The sequence below is a fragment of the Nicotiana tabacum genome, chromosome 9, assembly GCF_000715075.1.
Source record: "Nicotiana tabacum cultivar K326 chromosome 9, ASM71507v2, whole genome shotgun sequence".
Lineage (NCBI taxonomy): Eukaryota > Viridiplantae > Streptophyta > Magnoliopsida > Solanales > Solanaceae > Nicotiana > Nicotiana tabacum.
In genome coordinates, this window is record NC_134088.1 from 71791615 (window position 1) to 71799082 (window position 7468).

Genomic DNA, 7468 nt, shown 5'->3' on the forward strand with positions numbered 1-7468 from the left:
TTTGCGGTTAGGATAGGGATATACCTAATCACCTTGCTTGGTTATTATACGGAAATTATAAATGTGTTCTTGTTAGTCCTAATTCCATAGGAATATAGGCGTTATGTTAGCTTGAATAGGCGAGTAGTACTTCGGGAGAAGGCTACGAGCAATATTAGCCTTTTTAATCAATAAAACAGATAAATTAATTAGACAATTTAAGTAGAAAACGCAACGGGGTTGTTAGCTAACCCATAGCTATAGAATATTTTCTCCCATTGAATTCGCATCTAAGCTTGCCGACATATTTTCTTTAATTTCTTAGTTTTGACTCTAGACTAGTTGTAGTTAATAATCTGTAGAAATCGCTTGAATAGATTACTTGTCTTAGTTTAATTTAGTAAATAGTTAATCACAAGTCCATGTGGGTACGATATTTGGACTTAGAATCCTATATTACTTGTACGACCATGTATACTTGCATGTGCGTTTAGGAGCAACAGACCTCAAGTTAATATATTTTAAAGACAACAAGTAGACCTCAACTTCACATTATTTTCTCTTATTACTATTCTTACAAAGTTGAATTAGCACTTCAGCAGCTGCATTCATCTCTTCACCTCTTATAGATTTCAAATTCTTGCTGATATCTCTAACTTTGGCCCTCAAATTTTTCCCTATTTCACTAGCTATGACCCCTTTAACAACTTATGCATTTTTTTCTCTTCGAATCTTACCATCATCATTTCTAACAATTTCCACTGCCACTCCTAATTCTACCATCAACCTAGCATTCACTGGTTGATCAAGATGAAAAGGCATTGCTATAATCGGAACCCGAAATCGACACTTTCCTTTACTGAATTCCAACCACAATGACTTATAAATCCTCCAGTACTCGAATGGTTTAAAATTCTTGGTTGTGGAGCCCATTTATCCGAAACTTTTCCCCTTTCTCCAATCCTTTCAAGAAAACATTGTGTTGGTGCCTCCTCAAGATTTTGTTCTTCCCCCTTTGGAAATCTTACAACCCATATGAAATTAAAATTACTATGCTCCAATCCCAATGTTATCTCTTCTATATCTTCCTTTGCCAAGAAATACTCACTTCCAAAGGAAACAAATACAGCTGAATGCTTATCTTTCTTCCTAGCCAATCAATAAGCTCCACATCATCCGCTTCGTCATCAGTCATTGGATCTTGGACAGGTGGACCAGCTGGTATAACTTTCCAATTGCTCAATCCAATCAAATAGTCTATATGTATTTGGCCTCTATAATTCTAGAGGTACTCATTAGCATGATTTACATATTTTCTTGAGTAAAAATGTCACCATCATATTCATCGGTGATCTTTCTCTTTAGCAGATTTTGCCATCATTTCACCCTATTTTACAACCTGTGATAAATAGCTGGGAAAGGGAATTCAACTCCTGGTTTCTTTACTAAGTTAAAAAAAAGTATGAAAACACAGCTGCAACAGAAGTTATGAGCTTGATAGCTGGAATGTTATGCTCATTCGCTATACTCCAGTCCATTGCTGTATCGCGTCGTAGATCACCAAATCAGGTTTCAGATTTTCCAAGATTTTGGACAATTTTGCTTTGGCCAATTTCATGGCCTTTTTAAGGGTGTGACTTAGATGGGGTGGGAGACCATTGGTTGTGTGGTAATGAGGAGGAAGTTGAGGCTACTCTGGTAAATGATGCTCAACAAGTTGAATTGAAATAGAGTAATTTTCGGGTATTTTTTTATGGATAGATTTGAGATTGATAGGTGTAGAACAAAAATAAATCAAGAATCCCCTATCTACGAGTTTTTTGGCTACGTTGAGAATTAATGGAGAGATGTGTCCATACGCCAACAATGGAAACATCAGTAGCCTCAAAGTGTTAGTGCCACGTTCTGTATCCATGAAAACTTTCTTACAAAAGAAACTACTAACGTACGTAATTTTGTGTATTTCTTACAAAAGTTAGTGGCATTGATTGGCTTTATACGAAAAAATAGAGATGAGGACTAACCTAATAACGTGGAATAACCTGCTAAGAATGGGAAAAAATGCTTTGTTAGTTTTTAATGAAAGTGGTAATGTTGTACGATTGATTTTAGGGAATTTGAATGTAGATTATTAGCCAAGTTTTATGCAAAGTGACTTATTTGTGTGACTGTTTGTTAGGATTTTAGGCAATTTTTAAGAATGTGGCTGGTTATGTGACTGTTCCTTGGTTATTCTATGGTTAGAACTATGACAAAGGGAAAAAATGAATGTAAAAAGAAAACAAAAGAAGGGTTGCGAAGGGATATTTATCACTTCTCAAAAGAGTGATTGTTTGATTTTAGGACAGTAAACATTCTTTTCTAAGATATAACAAGCATGTTATCAATTGTCTTGAAGTATTTGATTTGCAGTGAAATAGTATTTTTATATAGATAATTAGCAGTAGTTGTACATGGCTGAGTAGTAGCTAGCTAAGAATAATTAGTCATCTCAATATATGTATATCTTTTGAGTTACGAGGAAAGTACAATTAGCTTTAAAACCACAATTATTTCCAAAACCACATTTGTCATGTTTAGCTAAATACTTTCTCTTGTCCATAATAAGTGACAAATTTACCTTTTTATTTTGTTTCAAAATAAGTGTTCATTTATATAATCGAAAAAAATTCAATTTATTTTCCCAAAATTATTCTTATTAACGTATCCCTAAAAAGTCTTTTACTACTCACATTGACTATGCTGCAATATTTAATTAAGGGTAGTTTAATCACACTAACTATTTTTGTCTAAAATTTTGTATTTCCTTAATGAGTGTGCCCAAGGAAAATTGGTCAATTATTGTGGACAGGAAGGACTTATATCTTAAGAAATGTGTTAGACACATCCTATCTCATCTTAATTCTAACTTTAGCCACCAATATAAAATAACAAGCAGGAAAGTTTACACAGTGTGTCTATATATAGACTTATCTCGTGCATGTGCTTCCCCTAGCTGGCCTACTACTAATTAATCATACTTCTGTATATATATTTCTAAGTGAAAGTGTGTTTGTTCAGTCTGTCGTGATAAGAGAATAGGATAATCAAATGAAAGAAGCCTCATATTCCTCCTTTTCTTGCAGGTTCAATATATACTTTGCCATCCCCAACTTGCACCAAAATCCTTCTGATACATCCTTAGTTCAAGAGAAAACTTTTATACATCAAACCTTTTCTCAATCATACCTAATACCCGTGGCCAGGCAGCCAGCCTGTTTTATACACAAAGAAGTGAGTGAACAGTTAAATTTTTTGTTTCTAAATCCTCATCTGACTCCACGCGTCCAACCTTTTCATTTTCTCATTTTTTAATCAACCTTTTATTTTCTAAAAAGATCTTCCACCACCACACCACCTCCTCAACCACTACATCCCTTAATCTAAGAGTTAAAGTAAGAATTTAAAGTTTATAGATTCTGAACTTGCCTTGAAGTCATAATTTGTCTCAGTTATTAGGTTTGCAATTATAAATTTATATATATTTAATAAATTTTCAATATAAATATAAGTTCTAGATAAACTGGATCATTCAAACCCATATCTAATGATCCAGTTCCGCCCCTGAATCTTGGTGCCATGATTATTTATTTGATTATTATAGGTTAGCAACTATAATATGGCACTTCTAGTCTATTTGTTAACTGTAAGGTAGATTGTTTGGAGCACACAAGTTAAATAATTTGAGAAAGGATATAGTTTAAATAGCATGGTCAAAACTGGCTATCGGCTGCAATTCCTTTAGCGCGCTTTCTACCACGAGTTTCTTATTTACATGGCTTAGATTTGAAACCAAGCCCAAACATCCCTCAGTGTCCCTCAAATATATTTAGAGATGTCAATTTGGGCGAGGCAGGGCAAGGCAGGGTAAGCCTTGACTCACTAAGATTTTGACCCACCCTCCCTGTCCCGTTTAGCCTTTTTCCTAATTTTTGCCCTGTCCCGCCCTATTAAGTCCTGCCCCGTTTAGATTCTCTTTAATTTTTTTCTCTTTGTTTTTTTGTTTATTTTCAAAAGTTAGCTTTCGTTAGATCAGATAGTGATTGGATCAAAACCACACACTTGACTTAACTGTAGGATAAATAAGCTCAGTCAAATAACATATTATGGAGAACTCCTTCATCCATAATTGAATGCTTCCAAAACTGGCGAGCAGGAAATAGAAAAAAAAATGGGATATCCAAAATCATTATAATCTGAAGATCTTGAAGTAGACGTGCATGTGCCATGCTTTCAGAATAGTTGCCAAAAGAACTTCTAAAAAACACTATATCTTTCGTACATACATGAAAAGTTACTAAGCTGCAAATAGAAGTAGATTGATTTTTTTCCTGTTAAATATATATTGTGCATTTTTATTAACATTAAGGGTATACTTAAAAACAATTAACAAATATATTTAGTCTTGATTTACTGAAGGGACAATTTTAATTTTTGTGCTAAAGCGAATGTTAATTTGGAACGAAGGAAGTATAAATTTGAAGCAGATGATCCTGGAGAAATATTTTAAAATCGAGTTTCGTACTTTTATTGGATTGATCAAATAGCTAGAGAAAATTAAATATTATGGTATATCGTACTAGATATGTTCACAAAATATCTGCTGTATGAAAACTCCTAAAACTATGACCAAAGTATTGAAGGAACATATAACGACCCGGCCGGTCATTTTAAGTATTTTAGCCTCGATCTTCTATATATTGCCTCTTTTATGTTATATTGTGGTTGTGTGACTTGCCGGGGTGTTTGATTTTGTTTTCGGGTGAGTTTCAGAGTGAAATGTGACACCTAATCCCTAAGTTGGAGGCTTAAGTTGAAAGAGTTGACTGTAGTTTTACTTTTATGTAGACGGCTCCAAAATGGAGTTTTGACGGTCCCAATAGCTGTGTATGGTGATTTTGGACTTATGAGCATATCTGGATGTTGATTTGGAGGTTCGTAGGTCATTTCGACTTGAATTGGCGAAAGTTAGAAAGTTGAAGGTTTGGAAGGTTGGAAAGTTTGATGGGGAGTTGACTTTATTAATATCGGGGTCGAATTTCGATTTCGGAAGTTGAAATAGGTTTGTCATGTCATTTATAACTTGTGTGCAAAATTTAAAGTCGGTCAGAGTTTTTTTGGTATGAATCGGCATTAGTTTTGGAATTATGAAGTACATAAGTTTCAATGGGCTTGAATTGGATGCAATTCGTAGAATCAATGTTGTTTGATGTGATTTTCGGCCTAGAGTAGGTCCGTTATGTGTGTTTGAAACTTGTTGGTATATTCGGACGGGGCCCCGGGTGTGATTCAGATTGAATCCGGAATAAATTTGGACTTGTGTGATTGTTGAAGCATGGATGTGTCTGGTGCAATCACACCTGCACACTTTGGGCCGCAGGTGCGGCACCGCAGAAGCGGCCTTCGAGCCGCAGAAGCGAAGTTAGCCTTGCCCAGCTAGGAACGCAGATGCGGTCAGCGTTTCGCAGAAGTGGGCGCGTAGATGTGGAGGGGGCATCGCAGGAGCGGATTCAAGTGGGCTGGGGAAGGATCCCAAGTGCGGTCGAAGCTCCGCAGATACGGGCTCGCAGAAGCGATCCATAGGTCGCATGAGCACAGGTGCGTTAGGGTGTCTGCAGAAGCACATTCTCAGGACTTAAGTCATGGCCACACCTGCGATGGCATTTCTGCAGGTGCAGAGCCGCAGAAGCGGCTGTTTGCCCGCAAAAGCGAAATCGCTGGGCAGAAATTGGGGGTCTTCGAGGGTTTAATCTCATTTTCATTTTTGGACCTAGAGAGCTTGGTTTGTGGCGATGTTTCGAGGGTTCTTAAAGATAATCATTGAGGTAAGAGATTCTAACTCGGTTTGACTATATTACACGAATCCATAGTTATTGTCATCATTTAATTAGTGATTTGAGTTGGAAATTTGGAAAACAAAATAGTGAAAACTTCTTAGGCTAAATTTTGGGGATTTGATAGGCGATTTGAGGTCGAATTTGAGTAATTCTTGTATGGTTAGAATCGTTATCGAATGTGTGTTCGAATTTTATAATTTTGGTCGGGTTCCGAGACACGGACCCGGGTTCACCTTTTGAGTTGACTTTTTTGTTTCTTTTTAAATATCATAACTTTATTGTTTGGAATAGTTTCCTATTGTTTATATTTATGGAATGAAATTTTTTTGGCTAGATTCGGGCCGTTCGGAGTTGAATTATCGAGGAAAAAGCTTACTAGTGGATTAAGTTAGCGTATTTTGAGGTAAGTATCTTGCCTAACTTTGTGGGGAGGGGGGGGGAGGAATTACCCCTTAGGATTGATGTTGGTTTGTGTTAATTATGATATGTGAAAGTCGTGTATGCAAGGTGACGAGTGTGTACACGGGCTAAACATGGAAGTTGATCGATTTTAGCAATGTAGATTCCTTTCATGCCTTAATTGAGTTACCTTAACATGTTATATTCATCATCATTAGTCTATCTTCACATGCTCTACTTGTCATATCTCTTACTTGTTAATTGTCTTCACATGTTTAGTTGAAGCATTATTTCCTCTATTCCTTATTCATTATTTAACGGTTGAGTTATTTACTTGAAGTTGGTATTCCTTGAATATCTTGTTGTTGAAATTGGTATTGAGTTATAAAGGCCGTGATTCACATTGAGGCAAAGTTGTAAAGTTGTGAAATATTATTTTAGTTGAGTTATTCACTTCCGATTATTTTTGTGAGACTCTTGTGCATATTGTGTTTGAGCCATGGACTATTTATTGTGGAAACACCCGTATTGTTGATTTGTTTGGCATGTTGTGATATTGGGTACTTGATGTGCGATTTGTGTTACGCTGTTATATTGATACGCATGTGGTAGTATAAGGATTTGGGGTTGAGATGCGTGCGGTGAGATAAGGTGGGCTTGATACGCGTGTTACTAGTAGGGGAACTACTTGAAGCCACGCGGTGTGATAAGGTGGGCTAAAACGCGGGAAGCTATATCGGAAAAAAAATTAGTTTTCAAAACTAAATGCAAGGCTTTCGTGGTGATATAAACAAAGATTATGAATTGTTTTTTGATTTGAGACTACGAGGCGGTACCTCGGTAGTGACTCTTGTTGATACTTTACTATTGCTTCACTTGTGTTTTGGTTGCTTTGTTTCCTTGGCATAACATACCTTGTTTTCTTCCGTAATGCATTATTTGCCTTAGTCGAGTGTAGCCAATCTTGGTATATTTCTTACTTGTTTCATTTTCATTATTATTATTATTACACTATTAATTACTCGTTCAGTTTCTTATTTATTCCAGTAGGGCCTTGACCTGACCTCATCACTACTCTATCGAGGTTAGGCTTGGCACTTATTGGATACCATTGTGGTATACTCATGCTACGCTTCTGTACATCTTTTTTGTGCATATCCAGGTACCCCCTACCAGTCCAGGCACTAGTGAGATGAGCTCAGCTTCGGAGACTT

The 7468-nt window shown here is 36.3% G+C and overlaps 1 pseudogene; it reads right to left on the reverse strand.

Annotated features, from left to right (window-relative positions):
- Positions 1 to 531: 531 nt before the first annotated feature.
- On the reverse strand, positions 532 to 2235 carry LOC107789331 (beta-D-glucosyl crocetin beta-1,6-glucosyltransferase-like; annotated as a pseudogene).
- Positions 2236 to 7468: the final 5233 nt, after the last annotated feature.